Here is a 22659-nt window from a genome sequence, read left to right as displayed (position 1 = left end):
TCAAGCAAATAGTCCCATTGAAGTCAATGGGATTACTTCTGTAACAAAACTACCAGAATGGATGCTTGTAGGAATTTTAGACCATAAACTTCTTTTGGCAGGGAATAGCAATCATGTGTTTTCGGTCTGAAAAGTATCATACGATAAAACAGTGCATATTAAAAGACTTCTCACATAGTTTACCCCAAATTGTCTTTTCAACGGCCTAGTTCTACAAAGGGATGTATGTCAGAGAACATACACCCACATGGATCTATTTGTGAATAAATCTTACTCCAGTACTGGCTTTATTGGGCTGTACTAACAGTTCATTATATTGATTTTGTCCTCTCTCGCAATAGGCTCTCTTAAAAGCTAAAGTGATCTTAGTCTACTCCAAAAATAAATTGTTTATTAAATCGTGACATATGTAGCCCATGAAATCATTTACAGGTTCTAAAAATGATATTTAGAACAATTACATAAACATGGCTACCTTTTTTCAGACATGTAGAGTGTGCTCACTGTATATACAAACCCACAAGCTTGATCTTTCCTTTCCTTTCAAACAAAAACCTCTTATTAATAGAATCTCATATTGTAAGATCTATGTACTTTAACAAATAATAATGAAATTGATTTTCTAATTTCAATTTTGTTCATCAGAATATTGACACTGGATAGGGAACCTAACACAAAAGATCTGAATTCTAAATATGTGGGTGGGAATGGAAAGAGTACAAAACATGTAATGCTGAAGTTGTTGAAGGACTCAGAGAGCCAAAATAATTTTGTTGCTGCTACATAATACTAAATACATAGGAACTATACAATACTCAGGACTTCATATTTATGGAAGCAGCTCTTTTCAATACTACTATTATCAACAGTTTACATAATTATACTATAGTTTTGTAAAATCTGTTATCTGCCTCAAACATCAAGTAGATTATATGGCTCTGGTGCAGGAAAAAAGGGAGAGTTCACAAAAATAAGGAACAAATAGTTACCTTTCCAAAATTTTTATATAGAGAGACATATAGATATATAAACCTGATCCCTATTAAAAGATGGTGAAGTTATGAGAGAGGGGCAACAGTTACTTGAAAACAAAAGTGTGTTTCCAACTCCAAGGAAACCAATACCCTGAAGAAGAAAAACAAATTAATTCATATGCAAGATTAGAGGTTTTACCCCCCAAAAGTCTTCCAGTTATTATATATAGTCAAATGATGGTATAATATTATAGGCACATAAATTGTGAAGACAAGCATTAGAATTTAGAAGTAGATTTGCTGGCACAAAAAACACTTGCATCTGCTAATCAACTAAAGTAGTTGGGAATTTAAAAATTTAAACATCTGTTCCTACGACTAACTGTGGGGACAAGATTTCAGGTGCAAATTTAAAAGCTGAACAGAGGACTCTTTGAAAATTCAGACCTTAATATTACAAATGTAATCCACTTACTTGATGTAAGTCCACTTGTAGAATATAAAACTCAGTACATCTGTTTCACACGTTCAGAAAACATAGTTTTACTCCATACAGACTATTTTTAAACTTCTGGAGAACACTGAGCAGATTAAAAAAAATTATGTTCACAATGTGAATCTGATCTAAGATTAGATTACTTACTTTTGTTTAAATTATACTGTGCAACCCCAAGCAACTGCAATTAGGCCAAATTAGTGTTTAAAATCTTTAACACATACTTGCTGAACAATTTAATGGTCATGTGGATTACATACTAGTAAAATGAATTTGTCTTTTTGCAGCTGCAAAACTTGAATACGAAAAATGAATCAATAATATTAATTTTTCATATCTAGTTAAAAAATACCACACAGACTGAAACACTACAGATCTTCAGACTGAAAATTAAGGAGCATAATTTTTATTACCCAACCAATCTGACTTACTATGGAAATAAAATAATAGAAAGCAAATAAACTTTGCTTCGCCAAAGGAAATATGAATCACCAACCAACCATGAAACTATAAACCATTCAGTAAAACCTAGAAATCATAACTATTGAACTGACATCGGTGAAAGACACCTTTTATACTTTTCTGCTGCAAAAGATTTCTAAACACAAAGCAAAAGATAAGAGTGCTATATTACTCTGAAATACGGTACTGTATCACCACAAGGTTAGGGACAGTTGAATGGCTTGGGTACTAACTTTTACTGTCTCCAAGCTCTCTAAATGTCCATTTGGGTATTAAACTTTACATTTTGAAGATGCTGAAGCAATAGCCTGATTTATTTTTTTAATCCATCTCCTAATATCTTCCAGGTATTTTTATCATGGAAAAGTCATGACAGACACTATTTGATGTAAATGAAACAATTATGCAATTCTGCTTCTGCCCAGAAATATCACAGTATGGTTTTATCTTAAATGTCCTATTAATACACAAGTTTTCAACTCAAGGCAGACCACCACCATGACCCTCGAAGCAAGACGGATTCACCCTTGACACAAGATGACTAATGGTATAACATGGGCATAGCTCTCCCAAAGTAAGAGGGCTTTCAGTGCCACAGTGGTGAAAAGCTCATTGGCAGCATGTAGCTACTGTGACACTGGTAGGCCAGATGCCAGCTCTTGCCAAGGCTGCAGGCATTAGCTAAGAACTGACAAACTCATAACTGGAGCCAATACCAGTTCACTTGTGTGTTAGTTAGGCCATGTCTACACTACCACTTATGTCAGCAAAACTTACGTCGCTCAGGGGTGTGAAAAACCATACCCGCTGAGTGACATAAGTTTCGCCAGCATAAGTGGTAGTGTGCACAGTGCTATGTTGGCAGGAGAGCTTCTCCCGCAGACATAGCTACCGCTGCTCATTGAGGTGGTTTTATTATGTCAACAGAAGAGCTCTCTCCTGTCAACATACAGTGGCTACACAAGTGATCTTACAGCGGTGCAGCTCCATCAGTACAGCTGTGCTGCTGTAAGGTAACTAGTGTAGACATGGCCTTAGTGTTGCTCAAAATATACATTAACCTTATAAGAATGTACTTAGTGTTTAGACTCTATCAAATGTTTATAAGTTGCTGTATGCATTAATCCTATTTGTAATATCTTTAGTTCATGCTATGGAAATAATTTTGAAAATGTTTGCTCTAAACTTGTAAACCCAGGTAGGAAGAGTGTTGTCAGAAGAACTATCAAAATGAGATGGGTCATCAAGGAACACTGCGGTACAAAGGATTCGGTAATTGCCCTATCACACTTTGGAAATGTTATGTGAAAGGAAGCTCGGCCTATGGACTGGAAGTCTGAATAAAGAAAATAAAACAGACACAGGAAACTTTTCCTTTTTTTTTTTTTGCTGTTTGAACTCTCACAGGGTCAGAGACACCAAACTGAAGCCAGAGATTCCCAGGGTCTACCTCATAGTTCCACCCTGAAAGCAGTGGCGGATTAGCCATTGGGCCAACAGGGCCCATGCCCAGGGGCCCCAGGAAAATGGGCACCCCTGCACGCTGGCCCACTCTGCCCGTCCAGCTCTCCTGCTGGGGAGCAGGGTTGGGGCGTAGGGGCTTGTCGTGCTCCACCCATCAGGTACTCCTGCCGGGAGCGGGGAAAGCCCCCACACTCCAAACCCACTCTCAGCAGGAGTGCCGGGTGAGCAGAGCAACACAAGCCCCACACCCCAACTCTGCTCCCTGGCAGGAGCAGCAGGGAAGAGTGCGGGGACTGCAGATGGAAGGGGTGGGAAGGGGCCCCCACTTGCTCTTGCCCAGGGCCCCCAAAAAACGTCATCCACCTCTGCCTAAAAGAGGCTTTGAATTGACAGATCACTCTAACTCGTCACTCTTAGGATTTAGATTGCAACTCATTTGTGCATATGGTTGCATGCTTCAGCCTGTAAATAATTAATTTCTTTTTCCTAGTTAATAAACCTTTAGATAGTTCATTACAGGATTGGCTACAGGCATTGTTTTTGGTCTAAGATCTAGGGTACCCAATCTGGTGTAAGTGACTCGAAGCAACCTGAATATTGTGTGATTTTTGGTGTAAGTGACCATTTATCATTAAGCCCAGTTTGTATGGTGGCAAGAGAGACTTGAGAGCCTAAGGGGACTGGCTGTGACTCCATGGTAGTGATGCAGGAGTTCACATTTGTTACTACCTTGGTAAAATCTAAGTATAGAACATACCACCAATTTGGGGTATCTGCCCTGTTTTTGAAATTCTGCCCTGAGGTAGGCACTCAGTGTCACGGGCCACTCCAGATTGAAATGTAGCTGTCACACAATCTAAAAAGTTTATTTTAGAAATCTAAAGCTTTCAGTGCTCATTATTTATTTTACTGTGCAAAGGCTTTTTTAAAAAGTGTATTTTATGAATATTCAGATGCAGGATATGGACTCATGAGTCAAAAATGTGTCACTTTTTGATTAGGAAAGCAAGACATTTATAAATTTTTCCAAATACAATAAATATACCAAGATACCAGACTCATCACAATACATAAAGTAAATAGAGAGGGTTATGATAAAGGCAGGGGAGGGGAAGTGACATAGCTATCTTCAAGGCCTATGTTAATCACAGGCCTCTAAAATGTCAGCCCAAATTGCTTTGAATTGTTTAGGCATTCCCTTTCACTACATGTAAGGTCAGCCATACCACTGAGCCAGGCATCAATATTTGGTAGGGATCAATTTTTTCATTTTTGCAGGATTAAGTTTTTAGCAACCAAAGCTGCAGGTTGGAACCACGCTGCCTTGTTACAAGGTAATCTCTAAATATCAGGAATATATCCAAGAATGAAACTTGGCCTCCAATTTAGCATCCAATATCAAATTGGACATTTGACTGACCTCATACCAGAAATTCTTGACACAGGGGCACTTAATGTAGCACCAACTGAGTTACATTTCCAACAGCATTTGTGAGGCCCATTACCATTAGCTTATGCAGGGACCAGTATATTTGAGAAAGTGTCTTTTGGCAAATAAGCCATAGTGTCAGCTCTATAGTTTCATTTTTTAACAATAGACAGAATTGTATTCCATTGGGTCAGAGATAGATGTGTATCCAAATGTGTATTGTAAGAGGATACCACTGGCTGAGTAAATCCAGGAAGTTTCCTCCAAAATAATATATGATCTGGAGCTCCCAATGCATCTGGTCTAAATACACTAGTAAGTAAACGCTTTAACTGGAGATATTTCCATGTTCCAGAGCAGAGTAAACCAAACTGTTACTGAAGATCTACACAAATGGTTTAAATTTATCATTGTCAATTATCTGTTACACAGTCATAATTCCTCTGTCCATCCAATCCCTCCAGATCCAGGTTTTGCTACTGATTTTAAGAACAGGATTGTTCCATATGACTTCTACAAGGAAGAATGGAGGGAAGCAGAACTTTTTAGCCAAGTTTGACCAAGCTTATATGACAGCCATCACTGGGAGAGCTCTGGAGCCATCAAATCTATAATAATCTGACAATGTCTGAAACAGGTAGAGGATATACCAATTCTCATTCAATCTGAATCCAAGGTGAAGTCTGTGTGGTCATATGCAACATCCACAAAGATGCCTGTCTTAACAAAAAGGAGATATGATAATTTTCCAAATTGGGAATATTGGGGGAGCTGTAATTTGTTAAGAGCTGGTCTAGATTTCTTACCTGTACCCAAAGGAATGCTGAGAAAATATTATTGAATTTCTTAAAATGAATTTGAGGAACAGAAATAAACTGCTCAGGGCATAGAAAATTCTGGGAAGAACATACGTTTTCAGTATACTAATTTTGCTTGACAAACTGAGCATTAAACTCCATCTCTCCAAATCATTAGACACTTGGGCAATAACTAGTTCTATATTTATCTTCGGGATGCCCTGAATATTTTTGGAAAGCAGTATTCCTAAATATTTCAGATAAGAGGATTGCCACTGAAAGTCCCAATTTGAGAACAGTACTTTGTGAGTATACTGTTAGTGTTTAAGATTTCTGATTTACCCCAATTAATTTTATATCCTGAGAGGTGTCCAAACTTATTACCAGTAGTTAAAAGGTTAGGAATAGTAACCTGGAACACACATACAAATACAAGTTCATCTGCATAAAACACAATTTTGTTCTCTGTTTGGGCCACCCTGATACCATGAATATGTTTATTTGCTCAGATGGCAAAGGCTAAAGGTTCTAGAGCTAAATCAAACAGAAGAGGAGAAAGTGGGCAGCCCCGTCTCATATCTCTGTAATGGAAATGGGGTGTAAATAATACCATTGATAACTACCCTGGAAGTCAGGTTAAAGTATAAAACCTTAAACCAAGCAATATATTGTTTACCAAATCCAAATTTTGTGCACACACAACAGATTGCCCACATAGCCTGGAACTAAGACCTTTACAGCATCTAAAGAAATGACAGCTAAGAGTTCTTTAGAATTTTTTGGAGTGGCAATAACATCATTTGACACACGTTATCTGAGCCACGTCTATTAGGAAGGAAGTCTACCGGATTTGTGTGTTGAATGTGAGATAGAACTTTGTCCAATCACACAGCAAGAGCTTTAGCTAAAATCTTAGCAACACAATTGCTTTAAAAAATTGTCTTGTAATTACTACATATTTCAGAGTAACAGCCGTGTTAGTCTGTATTGGCAAAAAGGAGTACTTGTGGCACCTTAGAGACTAACCAATTTATTTGAGCATGAGCTTTCGTGAGCTACTGCTCACTTCTCACGAAAGCTCATGCTCAAATAAATTGGTTAGTCTCTAAGGTGCCACAAGTACTCCTTTTCTTTTTGCGAATTACTACATAGTTCAAGGTCTTCCCCAGGTTTAGGAATAACTGAAATTACAGCTACTCATAGAGTAGGAAAAGAGTTTGCTCATTCTTGGTCTCATTGAACATATTCAATAACCTAGGTGTTAAAGTTTCAGAGAACTTTTTGTAAAATTCAGCTGGGAACCCGTCTGCACAAGGAGTCTTTCTGACCATCATATTTTTATAGCCTGAGTCAGTTGTGTGATTTCTAAACGGGCATCTAAAAGTTCCATCAGAGTCAGAGATTTGTGGCAGAGACAATCCACTACAAAAGTTATCTAGGGCATCTTTAGTGATTCCCTCTTCAGCTAAATATAGTTTTGAATAAAACTGTTGAAACTCTTTATTAATATCTGACTGTTGTATATAATTTATTGCTACTATCGCGAATAGCGGCTCTCTCTCTTGCCAGATTCCCAGTAGTTTTGCTTCAAAAAGAATAAAGCAAACTCTGCCTTTTGGGACAGAAGTTTATTGATTTCATAGTTTAGACTGATGAGAATTCAGAGTTTCTCTGGGGAGGAATTAGAAGCACAGTCTACATCCAAGGCCTTAATTTCCTTCACAAGGGTATCAATTCTATGTTTTCTCCATTTCTTTCTAAACGTGGCATAAAAGATGATATGGCCTTTGATGAAGGTTTTAAATGCTTCCCAAAGTGTGACAACTGATGAAACTCTGGAGGTATTTGTTTTAAAGAAAAAGTTCCAACTCTTGCTGGACAGAGTTAATAAATGATGTATCAAACAGCAGAGAAGCATTTAATCTTCACATTTTAGTTGAGGGTGCATACTCTGGGGACCTAAAAAACATATGTATAGGAGCATGGTCAGATATAACAATAGTACCAATGGCATAATGAGTGACAGAATTGATCAAGTCTTGTGACACTAAGAAACAGTCCAATTTTGAATACGTTGAATGAGCTGCAGGGAAAAAAAAAAAAAAAGATATAGTCTCTGGTCATAAGATTACTCCATCTCCACATATTTTTTAAGCCTAAATCTGCTATGTATGTAATGTGTACTCATGTATTTCAGTTTTTATATGGAGAAGGAGAAGATTTATCAAGTGCTTGGTCGAGAGTTATGTTAAAGTCTCCAGCTATGATAATAGGATGGTGTCCCATGTCATTTATACTCATAAAAAAATTATGACAAAATTGGGTCATCCTGGTTTGATTTTAGAATTGTCAATTTCAGCCTTGAGGATAGTAAATCTGACCTCAATGTCAGATGTTGTGCTGAGAATATTAAAATTCAACTTTTTATGTATTAGTATACCAATGCCCCTTGCTTAAGAATTAAAGCAACTGGAAACTGAGAGGCATATGCAATCTTTATTCAGTTTACAAGCTTCAAATTCTGGCAAAGGTGTTTCCTGGAGCATGGCAATGTCAACCTTCTTTTTTTTTTTAAAAGCACTGAGTATACTTTTTCCTTTGTGTTATTAAAACCTTTTATATTGCAGGAGACATATTTAATTATCAGAACCATCCTTGTTAAAATATACCAGATAAAATATAAAGTCACTTTACGAATAAATGAGAAATTGCAAATTTTCCTGAGCAGCATACAGTTCTAGAATATCGAAGCAGCAAAAGTTATATAAACCAGGGGCAGAGTGTTGCTTCCCAGTACATATTCTAAAAGGAGTGGGAAGAAAATTTCCAGCATGGGAGATTACAGGAGGGGGCAAAAAGGGGACTTAAATATGTGGAAAAAACAAAATGGAAAAGATTGTGGAGAGAAAAATATACATGAGTGCCATACAATCAAGAAGAATCTGTTTAAACAATCCAAAAACAAACACTTGACATCCAGAGAAGGCAGCCAGATCAGGTGAAACTTGAAGATCCTCATAGCCCCTGGGGCCTCAAATCATTACAGCTACAGTAATCACCTATTACCAATAGAACCTTCCCATTGAGTTCTACCTGTAACTGGTCATTCACAGGTGGACCCTGGTATGGAGCCCCACTGACCTCAGTGAGACGCTTCACAGGGAGATCAGCCTACAACTACATGAGCAAATAACCACTCTTTGACAGTCTTAAATTATTTGACTATATGTTAAATTAGCCACCAGAGAGCGTTTAAGTAGTCCTAAAAATGTAAACAAAATTTACAAAAAGTAAAACACAAATATACATAAAATGACAGAGCTCCAAGAAAACATTCATCGTTCTTTATGTGAATGTGTAAAGAAATTGAAACAAGCAATAAGTGAGAATCAGCTGTCTAATGTTTGAGCCTGGCTGTTAAACACGGACCTGAAAATTAAATTTTTTGTTCATGCTATTCTGTAATAGTGCAAAGCAATTTTTTCAGGAAAATATTGTACTACTAGGCTGCATGATTGTTTTTCTTTTAACAAGTTTCAGAGTAGCAGCCATGTTAGTCTGTATCTGCAAATAGAAAAGGAGTACTTGTGGCACCTTAGAGACTAACCAATTTATTTGAGCATAAGCTTTCGTTGTAGCTCACAAAAGCCTATGTTCAAATAAATTGGTTAGTCTCTAAGGTGCCACAAGTACTCCTTTTCTTTTAACAAGTTTCTCAACAGTTTAAGACCAACTCCAAGATGCACAATTATCACAATTTAACAAGAACACCCGATATCATAAAAATAAATATTTTGAGACATATATGTTATTTTTCTTGGAATCTCCATAATGCTAAGAGACCTCAGAAAAACAAAATGTTTCAACTGTTAAACAAAAACCTCCAATCAAAATAGCTTTTAAACAAACATTCTCCTTGCTGTATTTAAAACTCCAATAAGGGGATAATGAGAACCTGAAAATTAAACTGACTGTAAACTTCACTGAGTTTCAATTTCCAAGTTGAGAGAAATACAAAAAGAATGCCAAGTAAATTAGGATCCCAATCCTACAATGCACATGCTTAATTGTATGTGTGCCATTTACTAAAATCAGAGAGGCTACTTACATGTTTGAACTTAAGCATGTACAAAAGTGCTCGCAGCACTGGGGAATATATTTGTAAAATCTTGACTTTTAATAATTTAAGGTGTTATTAATAAATACTGCTTAGACACCATGCTGAAACAAAGTAAAATTTCACAGAACAGCCGTGTTAGTCTGTATTCGCAAAAAGAGAAGGAGTACTTGTGGCACCTTAGAGACTAACCAATTTATTTGAACATAAGCTTTCGTGAGCTACAGCTCACTTCATCGGATGCATACTGTGGAAACTGCAGAAGACATTATATACACAGAGACCATGAAACAGTATTTTCATCTGATGAAGTGAGCTGTAGCTCACGAAAGCTTATGCTCAAATAAATTGGTTAGTCTCTAAGGTGCCACAAGTACTCCTTTTCTTAAAGTAAAATTTATTCATTCAACAAAATTTAATTTTTCACAGTACCCTTCACTTCAGTCTCGCTGCTATAACAGGATTTAAGCAACTATTTCTAGACTGAAATCGCTGTACAAGCATTAAGTATTATAATGACTAATGATGTGAATCATTTTGGGATTTAGAGACAGATCCTGCAAGCTGATCCAGGCAAGTGGACGCCTTGGGGCCCCATGAAAGGGACGTGTCTACGTTTATAAACCTTCTCTCGGGCCAGCAGCTCTTCATTCTATGGGACCATTGGTTTCCGGGACTGGATTCACGAGTTGCAAACGTCAGTTGTCCTGTAACTTCGCACGCCACTGAATTTCATTCCAATTTAACACTGACACTAAGAACACCCCGCCCCGCCAACGACAGGCCATGGGCGATCACTCCACCAGCAGCCCGCCGCCCGGTTTTATTGTCCATCCTGTGCCGCAGACAAGACTGCTCCTGGCCCTACGGCTGCGGCGGACAGGCTCGGCTCCCGGCCGGCAGGGTGCTGCGAGGATAACCGCGCTGAGCGGCGCAGACCAGGCTGTCCCCGACCAGCTCCGGCAGCAGGGAGAGCCCCTCTGACAGCGGGGGCAGTGCGGGCGGGGAGAGCCGCTCCCGGCTGCACAGACCGGACGAGACGCCGCCCACGGCTCCAGGCGCGAGAAAGAAAACAAACAGGGTCCCGGCTCCAGCGCCAGCCCCAACCCGCGCCCCGGGCAGGTGGGGAGCTGGCAGCTCGGAGCGTCCCGCCCCCGCCCTCGGGGCGGCGAGAGCAGGCGGAGCCCGGCCGGGCGCCGGGCCAGCCGGGCAGGGCTCCAAACGTGCTGGGAGTTGTGACAGGAGTAAAGTGGGTCACAAGGCCTAGCGGGTCCCTTATGAAACAGCCCCTGCCCTGCCCCGCCGGGGAGCCCCAGCCCCAGCCCGCGCCCGGCCCGACGGGCAGCCCCTGCCGTGCCCACCCCCCGCCGCTGCCCTAGAGACGGGAGCCCCGCCAGGACTGTCAAACTTTAATGGCTCCCCGGCCGGGATCCGGGGGACCCCGCCCGGCCACAGCTGCCCCGCCTGCCCTTGCAGCGCGCACCTTACCCGGCTCCCCACGCCGCCTGACCACTCTGGGCTCCTTGCAGTGTGCGAAGCCGCTTCCTGCGCTTAGTCCCAAACCCACCGACAGATCCTCCTCCAGCAGCAGCCAGGCCTGTGATTCCCTCACCGCCACCACTGCGCATGCGCCGCCAGAGCCTACCGGCAACAGCAGCCACCGGATTGACTGAGCCCCGTGCCAGTGCGCGTGCGCCAGGCTGCCGCGGCTGGGCCTGTGATTTACCTTCGCCGCTAAGGGGCATGCGCAGCCTCCCACCGCGGCTTGCGACTCCTCTCCAGCAGTGCCGCCTAGCTGCGGCGCGGAAAGCAGCTCTGTACGCGCTCGCAGCCTGTGTAGCGGGACCCGGCTCCCTGACCTCAGATCACCCCGGTAGAGACGCGGGTGGCTCCGTGAGGAGAAAATGGCGCCTTTTCGCTGGGCTGAGCGGGCCGGCGCGGCTACAGAGACAGGGGCTGCGGGGCGGAGGGCGCTCCCTTGTGCCTTGGTGGGTGGGGACCGCCCGAGCGGGTCCCAAGGCAGTTACATCACCCTGCCCAGCACTATTAGCGCCTTTGGGGGCGGGCCCCCCAGCCGCCTCACACCTACGGCTCGTGAGGCAGCGACTGCGGGAGACCCTGGGGCTGGGGGGGGGTCTGACAGCAGAGTCCCGGTGAGCCCTGGCCTTACTGTTAACCCTGCCTCAGGCACTGCCCCGCTCTGCACCCCAGGAGGGCTGGCGAAATCCCCGCTGCCCTTGCCGCCTCCAAGCGCCTCAGCAGCTGCGCGCGTGGGAGGAGGAAAGGCACGGCGCGTGCTGCCTGGGGCCGGCGTAGAGCCGCTTGGAAGCCCTTAGCCGGTCACTGCAGCCCTGTCTCACACGCCGCCCTCCCTGGGGTAGCTGGACGCTTCGCTCCCTTTAATGAACCTCCCCTCACGTCACCCCTGGGAAAGGCGCCTCCTGTTATACAGAAGTACAGACGAAAGCCGGAGTCCCACTGCGCAGGCCCAGAGCGCGCAGCGTCACTGCAGGTAGCAGTAGTTGAAGAGAAAAAAAAAATCACAGTCTGCGCCGGGTAGGAGGCTGCGCATGCTCAGAAAGGAGAGGAGCTTTTATTGAGTTGATCGCAGACTTATAACTCATACAAAGGCGCTTTATACGGCAGGTGATGATTCCCGCCCCCCCCTCCCCGAATAGCTACATCAATATAAAGTACCTTTACACAGATATAACCAAGTACACAGAGGGAAGCAGCAGGGAGTTGTGCTGCTTTCAGTGTACCAAAACAATTTATCAGGGGGTAGCCCTGTTGCAGCTGAAGAAGTGGTTTTTTACCCACGAAAGCTTATGTCCAAATAAATCTACTAGTCTTTAAGGTGCCACCTTGTTTTGGGGAATACAACTTATGTGTTTAGACTGAGGCGTAAGCGACTTGCTCAGCCACAATCAGGAAGTCTATGGAAGAGTAGGGCATTGAACTCCAAGCACCCAACGCCTGGAATCTTTACCACCCAAATGAAGGCTACTCACCTGGAACTGGAGTTCTTTGAGATAGACTCTGACTATTAAACTCCTGGCGACTCCTGCTCTGTCATGTTTGCCTCTCTGTTTTTAACTAACTTTACACCCAAGAGTTAGAAATAAAACAAACAAAAAACTTGGGATGTCAATATATATATATTATATATAGGCTGTGCTGTAACTGGATACCCATGTTCTCTGATAGGGAGGACATTCATTCTTTATATGGCTTTAACAGCACCTACATATGCTAACAAACTTAAACAAAGGCTTTGTTTAAGATTGTTAGCATATGCATTGTGCTGTTACATTGGTCAGGAGTCCTGGGGGGGTGGGAGGGGTGGACGGAAGGTGTTTAAACAGTGTTTTTTATTCTGTTTCGCCCCATTGGTCTGAATTATCCATGACATCCATACTGCATCACATCAAGTCCAAATCACTAGAGAAATACCTCTGCTTGCACCGACCAGAGGATGTTTGGATTTTGATGGCCGCCCAGTTCTGCAGCCTGAATGGAATCAGGTATGGTCCCCAGTGTACCTAGAATTCTTCTTTACAGACAAACTAGTCTAACATGCATTTTGTTAACTTGAGCTGGAGCAGCAAAACAAAGAAAACAAATGCCTCGTTTTCCAGCTTTGTGGGTGAGAGAACTATAAGTGAAGATTATAATACCGGACACTGACAGCCTTAAACCAGCCAGCTGCCTCAGGAATCTGCCAAGAACTTTGCGGAAAATATTATGTGTAAATATATATAAAATGTTCCTCATTTTAGTAATGGAGGTAAGACATCACACATCTGCCCACCTTTATTCGAATGAAGCTCCTTCTTATCTGACAACTCAGGCATTGTCCGTTTCATCCAGAACAATTTACAAACTTGGAACCTAATACTGTAAACCCTTAATCATTTGATCAATCCCATTGAAGACAATGGGATTATTTGCATGACTATGGACCACTTTTGTAGACTGGTAGGAGTTGCAGGAGTCTGTTCCTATAAAGGAAGTTGAATCCCCCATTGAAATGCATTGCAGTGTTTGGGTACCACACCATAAAGCAGTTTAGGATACAGTTCTACTTAAAATTTGTCTTTTAGTAAGTCATACATATGCTGAAATGGTTCTTCACCCAACTCCCATATTCCCTATAAACAGATTGAATACTACATGTTTGCGGGGAAAGTGAGTAGTTAAGTATGTTGATGTTTGTATATACAAAGGGGGGTGTCAGAGGAGACGGGGAGAGCGTGGGGGCCCCGGGATGGGAGCAGGGTGCAGATGAGTCACATGGACGGTCACATGGGGAGGTCACGTGCCCTCCGCCTCGTGTCCCTCCTATGAGTGCAGTACCTGCAAGAAATGGTATCTACTTGCACCACTGGACACAACCCCATGAGTATGAATATGCAGAATCCATCTAAAAGAACTTCAGTTGAAGGTAAGTAGCCTTCAGTTCTTTGAATATCCTCCGCATATTCCCACTCATGGAATAATCTGGCAAACAATATTCCATCAATGGAAGGTGGGACTCAGGATCCAATTAAACAGGGATGGAAGTACAGTCCTATCAAACTGAGTGTCTGCCTTAGATGCTCTGACTAAAGAGTAATGTTTAAAAATGTATTTACTGAGCTTCAAGTAGCAGCTCTCAGTGATTGGGACATGTGTAATGGATGTTATGGAAATAGCCTTTGTTTTAGTAGAACGGGCTCATGCAGCGCTAACAAGAGGAGAAATAGATGCCAATGTATAGCTTTCCTCTGTAAAATGTCTACCCAAATTGATATAGTTTGTGAAGAGACTGCTTGACCTTAGATGGCCTGCACAAGATATACAGAGATTTTTGAAAAAAGAAAAGGAGTACTTGTGGCACTTTAGAGACTAACCAATTTATTTGAGCATGAGCTTTCGTGAGCTACAGCTCACTTCATCGGATGCATATCGTGGAAACTGCAGCAGACATTCTATACACACAGAGAATATGAAACAATACCTCCTCCCGCCCCACTGTCCTGCTGGTACAGTGGGGCGGGAGGAGGTATTGTTTCATGGTCTCTGTGTGTATAGAATGTCTTCTGCAGTTTCCACGGTATGCATCCGATGAAGTGAGCTGTAGCTCACGAAAGCTCATGCTCAAATAAATTGGTTAGTCTCTAAGATGCCACAAGTACTCATTTTCTTTTTGCGAATACAGACTAACACGGCTGTTACTGTGAAACCAGAGATTTTTGAGGACATGCAAAATTCCTTAGTCCTACTCAGATCATAGGTGAGGATCCTCTTAGCATCTAAAGTAAGCAACCTTGAATTCACCCTTGTGACTGAGGTCTGGGGAAGAAAACTGGTTTGAAAATTAGAAAATTAGAGTTTGATTAATGCAGAATTCAGACTCTACTTTGGGGTAAGGACAAAGCAGCAGCTTATCTTTTCTGAAATATAGTAAAGGATGGATCAGCAGTGAGGGCATGTAGTTCACTGAATAGCCTAGTATGTGCTATGGCTATTATAAAAAGTTTTAATGGACAACTAGAACAGAGAGCTGTGTTAGAACTAAACTGAGATCCCTTGATGGGACTAATTATTGTACCTGTGGTTACATGTCAGCAAGCCCCTTTATAAATTTCTTACCCATATTATGTGCAATGGGAGATTTATTATCTAAGAAAATATCAAGGATGAATCTAAGAGGATAAAGAAAGACCCAAAACTTTTAATTAGAGCAAATACTCCAGAATATATTCAATTGGTGGTAACAGTGTTGATCCAGGTTTTTCATGTATCCACTTCAGAAATCTAGTCCATTTGAAATTATAGCACTTTTTAGTCAACTGTTTTTTGGGGGTGTGAGGGGTGGGGCAGGGTTGTTTGTTTAAGTTAAGTATAACTTGCTGCACTTCCGATGGGAAAGATTTTTCCATTACAGTCATATAGCCCATGCAATCAGTTGCAGTGATAGAGGTCTGGGTGGTAAACCTTTTGTTGAGGCAACATATCTGGTAACACTAGAAGAAGTCTGTAAACTCCCTTTGAAAGTTGCAGGAGGTTTGTGTACCATTGCTGACTTGGCCATGCTGGATCAGTAATGATACCCATCTGGCTTTATCTTCCTTACTACCTTCTGAATGTAATGGGAAGCTTATAGTAGTCCATTCTCCCAATTCTGGAGAAAAGTGTCTGATATCAGGAGACTGCCCATACCTTCTCATGAGCAGAAATGGAAATGGTATTGTATCTGGTGGTAAATAGATCTATGTCCAGAAATCCTTTGGTTTGAAGATGTCATCAGTTTCTTTATTGACCATTCATGTAGATGTGTCATATCTCCGCTTAGTTGATCTGTCAAGTTGTCCTTTTCAGCACAATGAAGGGCCATGGGATAAGCTCTATGCTGGATACATCAGTTCCGTAACTCAACTACTACTTTACACAGTTGGAAAGTGTGCTCCCCCTTGTTTAAGATAATATATTGCTATCATGTTACCTGTGGCAATCTGTTCTACTCTTCCCTAGATGTGAGGTAGAAAAGACTTGAGAGCTAAATGGATGATTCTAAACTCTAGAATTTTCATATGCAGTTTCTTTTCTTCAAAGCTCCAGTGTGTTCAAACTGTTAGACTGTCAAAATGTGCTCCCTACCCCTTGTTGGAAGCAACTGATGAGATTGTTATGGCTGGAGACTGAGGATCAAAAAACGTTCCTTTTAGAACATTTGTGCTCTGAGTCCACCATGTGAAGGAAAACACAATCCCCTCCAGAATTTCTTTCTTAGCATACTGTCCATACTTGGTCTGTAAATTTCCTGCCAGCCAGTGTTGTAGAGTTCTCATCCTGAGTCAAGCATATGGTATGACATAAGCAGCTGAAGCCATTATGTCCATCAGCACTAGAGAAAACATTAACATTTGCTTATAGCAAGTTGAAGCTTGAGAAGTCTCTTTTGTGAGACAAAGGTGGGTGAGGTAATATCTTTTATTGGACCAACTTCTGTTGGTGAAAGAGAAAACCCTGCCTGCCTGAGCATCTGGAACTGTTCCTATGAAGTGAATTATTTGAGTAGGACGAAGCAAGAACTCTTTCATATATATCAAGAGGCCTAACCTCTCAAAGAGGGAATAGGTGTAACTAATGTCTTCAAGAAGAGCATCCTGTGATGTTGCACTGAGAAACCAATAATCTCATTATGGTTCAGTGAAAATACCCTCAGATAAGTGAGAATACTTTGTAAAAAAAAAAAAAACATGGGTGCTGGAAGTGCTGTTGTCACATAAAATACTTGTGACTTGGTCTGTTAGAAATATGAAAATAAACATCCTTTAGATAGAGAGCTGCAAACTAATCATGGATGAAAAAGAAAGATCCAATGGATGCTGGCATCAGCATATGGAAACAGAATTTCCTGATGGTGGTGAGCTTCCTTAGATCCAGTATCAGATGAAATCCTCCACGTTTCTTTGGAACGAGGAAATATCTGGAATAGAAGGCCTGAATTCTGGACTGTTTTGAAACCTCTTCTGTTGCTCCCACCTTTTACTGGGATGGAATATGATTTTAATATGCTCTTTTAAGAGGCATTCCCTAAATAGGGAAGGGATGAGGGTTGGGTGGAAATAGGGTTTCAAATGGAATTATACCAATAGAGAAACTATAGGACCCAGAAAATGTAGAATTCTCTGGAGAAAAGCAAGAAAGTTCATCTGATATCTTTCGTATTTCAAAAGTGGAGATCCAAGAAGCATAATTTGCGGGAGTTTTCTCTCTCCCCTTTTAGATAACAACTCCTGTGGATCCAGTATGTAATCCAATTGCAGAGCTATATGGTGTAGTTTAGCTGCTACAGTAACTGTTGTTAATAGCTCATCTTAAGTGATCAGTCTCCTTACAGTGTGTATAACACCCATTTTTTCATGTTCTGTGTGTATATAAATCTCCTCACTGTATTTTCCACTGAATGCATCCGATGAAGTGAGCTGTAGCTCACTAAAGCTTATGCTCAAATAAATTGGTTAGTCTCTAAGGTGCCACTAGTACTCCTTTTCTTTTTAAGAAACTGCTGTGTGTTCCAGAATTATCTTCAGTTCCGATGCAGTCTTTGGATCAATTAGATGAGATTTACACAGGGATTTGCTTCTTATTTCTAGTTTAGGATGTGAAGTTGATGTATCCAAATCTGATTAATTTTTTGAGACTGACTTGGTCCTGCTAAGAGGAGCCTTTTTGTCTTCTGCTGTGCTTTTCAAAAAGTGGACGGATCTGATGGCTTTTCTTACAGTTTGGTTCTTCTCTCAGAGGCCATTGCCAAGGAAGCCTTTGGAATTTTCATGGTCAGACATGATGGTTTCCAAATCAACTGTGCAGCAGTCATAGAACTCAACCTCAGAACAGAAAACGGAGGTGTCGTCAAGATATTCTTCTTCTTTTTGGAGTTAGCTGTACTCTGAGCTAACAGTGGTCTTTTTATCTTATGGTCTGATTGTGAGATAAGCCTTCAGTCAGAGCCTGCAACAATTCATCCTTCAGGCATGCTGCAGCAGCCAATCCGTAAGTGAGGACCAGGTCTGCTGACTCCCAGAGACAGCAATTTAATCCCACAGGAAGAGCAGCAATCCAGTCTATCCAACCTCACTACTTGGGCTGGGAACTCTCCCTCCACCTCATGGTGTTTCCAGCCTGCTTCTGCCTCAAGTACCCAACCTGCTTCTGTTACTGCCACAGGCTTCCAGCCTGCTATCACCAGTTGGCCCAATGCTGCTATCCACCTGTACTTCCTTGGTCTACTTCACCCCTACTTCAGTGAACCATCCAGAGACCCCATGATGCTGATCCTTTAGAAGCTGCTAATATGAGCAACATCCCTGTCAAAGCTTCTTGGAGCAAGAGAACTTGCAGTCTGTTATAGTCTGTTCAAATGCTTTGTACATGGTCTTGGAGTGAAGATGCTGCAGATAGAATACCTTGAAGTACTATGGCCCTCATTGAGACGTGCCAAACATCGGACATGAGCATCCAAGGTTGAGAACACTGCCTCACACAATGTACACCTCTGAAAACTGGGTCTTTTGGTCTTCAGATCTGCCATTAAGCTGATCAACAGAACCAAATCTAAACTAGAACTAAATAATAACAAGAACTGACTTAATTGTATCTATCCAAATTAAACTTATAGTAAAATACTATCTAAGCCACTAAAATTCTTGAGAAGGTTCTGGATCTCAAGGATCCAGAGAAATTTACATGCATCTGCTGCTGTGGTTGGAAGGAACTGAGGCAGCTGAGTGCGCCACAGACCCTTTTATAGCCTCACCCTCAGAACATTGGGGAATGCTGAGGGACAGGGTAGGAGCGGTGCATGAGCATTCCCAGATGGTTCCACCATCTGAGCTGCCCAGCCGGCACACCCCATGAATTTGAATAGGCCAAGGACACTCAAAGAGCTACCATCCTTAATTCCCATCAGCTAAGTCTTACAGCTTCCTGTGTACAATAACAAATGTAGAAAAAATGCAAAAGGGAACTTCGTCAGCCTGACAGACTGATGTGTTCTGTGCTAAAGGTGTGCTAGTCTGAAGTGCTTTTGTTTGATATTTTGGTTATACTTTGGGATAGAGAACAGATACTTTGCAAAAAATCTATTGTTCCAGTGCAGAAGGATAACACTTTAAAGATAGGATCACAGTAAATAAAGGACTCATTTTGTGGCTAAAGTTGAGAGATGGTGCCCTTTATTTTGTGGAGTATTGGGATAATTTTGAAAGTTAAAGGTCCAAGATGTGCCTTTTTCTCTTATTCATAAAGGCTACATTTGTATCTGAAGTTGTTGAGCAGCTTCCTGTTGAGTTTAGCTGCTGGTTGTTTTTGTTTCACAAATAGCAGAGCTGAATATCAGGAATAAAGTATTTGTTGACTAAAAGAAATATCCAACAGCTTTAAAATATAAACATGACAGATGTTAGTCACGTTGCTTATTGCACTTAAAATACTCCGACACTACGGTTATAAGCATAGAATAAGAATCTATGTAGAACAACCATTTGTTCTTTAGAAAAAACATTAATTTTTAGAGTATGTTGGTTTATACATATATTTAAGTACTCTTTTTCTGGTTATAGGGTTTGTCAGAACCTGCCCTTTCCTGAGCACACACCTTGTTCAACACTGGTGTCTCTGGGTCACTAATAAAACCCAATATCCCTCTAAGCTTCTTTCTAGGACACTTGTCCTTAAATATCAGGCAATCCTGGCTGCTTTTCCTAACATTTTTCCCTGCAGATCTCTTCAAAACCTCACTGAGTGGGAGGGGTCTCTGACCTGTGGGTTTGAAAAAACCACTAAACTCTTATTTAATGAAATTAAATAAAGATAACAATAGCATCCAGTAACCCTTCTACTTTTTACTCTGCTAGGAAAACACTAATTTTGTAAATGCTTCCCTTCCTAATCACAGTCTAGCTGTCCACCTTCTACTCTCTCTCACATCAGGAGTCCTTCAAATCGAAGACCTCCAAAGTTCAAAATGGGTAGACTGGGTGGAGCTTCTGTCCTGGAATCTGTGTCTCTGTGCACCCAGCAGCATGTTCTTTTTGGTCTTCATCCCACAACACACCCCATCATACAGTTTTTTTTAATACTTATCCTGGAACAACATCTCCTCATATCAAATAATTTTAGGTTAAGATAGTCCCTTCTCCACAGGGACCTCTCTCTCATTTCGTCCTTTTGGCTACAGTACATCTATGGTTTACTATCGGGGGACAGAAGTGGAAGAATCTAAAGTAGCATTAGGAATCCTGCATTCTGCTACAACACCAGAAGCTTGATTTTACTAACTACAATATTTTGCACTCCTGGCTTCCAGCTAAGGAAAGTGCTTTACAAACATTAATTAAACATCTCCTCCCCCTATGAAGTAGATAGGAGATACTGTAAATAGAGATCACTGAATCTTGGTGGTTAAACAGCAGAGCATATACTACACAGCAGGAGGTGAAAAACATCCAGGAGAAACTGGTGGAGTAACTTAGACATAAATATGTATTATCTAAATGGGAATGTGTTCAGGAAACAAAGGTTGACACCAGCCCAGACTCATGAAATTTGCCATAAGATCTCTAATAATCAAGAATGTTCTGAAAAGATGGCACCTCAAGTAGCAAAGTGCCCCTTCACACGATGCAGATGTATTATTGTAGTTCTGACACGAAGGGAACAGCAACACCTACTGAACCACCAATGTTTCTTGCAGTACCTGCTATTTTTGAAGGTCTTCACATCTTGATCCAACTTGGGTTTTGATATCTGACAAGATCAAAATACAGGATAATATGGCTGCACAAATGTGCTATTGCATTTCCTCCAATGGCTCTTGTTTAGTGTTTTCTACTGTGCCTTGAATGTGTACTGTAAAGCAGTAAGAGTATTAAGTATTAGTATTAAGTATTTATTAGTGGGAAATGTTTTGATAGTTTTTTAAAAAACTTATTCATTTGCTAAACATTTATGTTAACTGGTAAAACAAAATACGGTACTAAAAGAGAAAGACTAACTGATTTTTGTAAATGATTTAAAAAAAACATTTTCAGGCCTTGTATATACATTGGTTCATGGGATTTTAATAAAATCATTGATTTACAGCTGTGTTGCTCTGGGACAACATTGGGGTGGAGCAGCAGTGTGTGCTGTGGGGGATGAGGTACATAGCAGCAGAGCAACAGGGATATTCTCAGGGAATGTGGAGGTCCATTGTATAAAAAAAAGCACTTACCAGCACTGGATTGTCTTTCCTGTAGTGGCTTGGGGGTGGGGATTTGTCATCTGGGTAGAGGTGCAGAAACACATGCTTCTTCTCCGTCTCTCCTAGGACTTTTTCCAAGGTCCCTGCTACCTCTTTGTCCTGCCCCTCACCAGCCTGCCATCATATGATGAGGCCGGCGGTATTGAGGAGGAGGTAGTTAGTGACTTTAGGCTCCTAACTTGCAGCCCTGGAAGAGCTCCAAGTCCATTCACTGAAGCATGGGCATGTGCTAGGTCCCTGCCCAGAGCAATTGTTAGAGTCGTTTGCCCTCCAGTACAGGAGTGGGAGGTGCTTCATGCACTCCCAGCACTGGAATGGAATCAGGGAATGCCCGCCTCTGGGAATATCCCTGGGACAGGTGAATATTCTTGCCAAGTCAGGCGAAGTCATGGAGGATGGTGTAGTCTGACCAAACAATGACCAGCACCTGTGTGTGCTCCGGAGACCAGGAGGCTACCCTCAGACCATGATCACCTGTATTGATCAATAGATTTCAGCAGAAACCCCCCTGAAGTGCTCAGTGCAGGTTGCTACTACCATTGGCAAAGAGGTGGGGAGGTCAGGGAGCTTTGTACTCTTGGGTAAGGTTCAGACAGCAAAGGGATCAATGCATTATGGGAATGGCCCTAGAGGACTATTGATACCCATAAAATGGAACCTGCCCATTATCCTCATCCATACTGCACTGTAGAATGGGTACAGGGCAATGCAACAGTGGATACATGTACATACCCACCCCCGTCATGTGTGCTAGCTTTCACTCATTACGCTGTCCTTCAGAAACATGCTTCAGATATTGACAACAGGGAGGCTATGGTACCACAACACACATGTAATCTTGTACAGTCGCAAGTGCAGACACACCCTAAAAAAAAGTTTGCTAGCAGGAGGCATCATGAGAATGAAGAAGTCAAATGGATGATGATGTATAAGTGGGAGGAGACAACTAAATCACTAACTTACATATCTTGGAACACTTTGATCCTCATTACCAATGAAGTGGAGGCATCTGTAGTCAAATAGCATTTGACAAGCTCAGTATGATACTCATTAGCCTGTGAGAATGCAGTCTCAGGCCCATCTAGTAACAGTGTCTTAAACCAAGCCATTACTCTTGTTGCAGCCC

At 41.6% G+C, this 22659-nt stretch overlaps 1 protein-coding gene across 10 annotated transcripts in view; it reads right to left on the bottom strand.

Moving 5' to 3' along the window:
- Window positions 1-11983, bottom strand: part of CLOCK (clock circadian regulator) — a 95382-nt gene extending 83399 nt beyond the window's left edge. For 8 of the 10 annotated variants that reach the window (XM_048848264.2, XM_048848265.2, XM_048848262.2 and 5 more), the window contains exon 1: window positions 11228-11364. The gene's annotated coding sequence lies outside the window, so the exon portion shown is untranslated. Of the gene's footprint in view, window positions 1-11222; window positions 11365-11465 lie in introns of those variants that run through there. The other 2 variants (XM_075127914.1, XM_048848266.2) reach the window with 2 other exon arrangements.
- Window positions 11984-22659: the final 10676 nt, after the last annotated feature.

The sequence above is a fragment of the Caretta caretta genome, chromosome 4 (assembly GCF_965140235.1).
Source record: "Caretta caretta isolate rCarCar2 chromosome 4, rCarCar1.hap1, whole genome shotgun sequence".
NCBI lineage: Eukaryota > Metazoa > Chordata > Testudines > Cheloniidae > Caretta > Caretta caretta.
The sequence above is the reverse complement of the archived record's forward strand: the minus strand, read 5'-3'. Positions and strand labels throughout refer to the sequence as shown.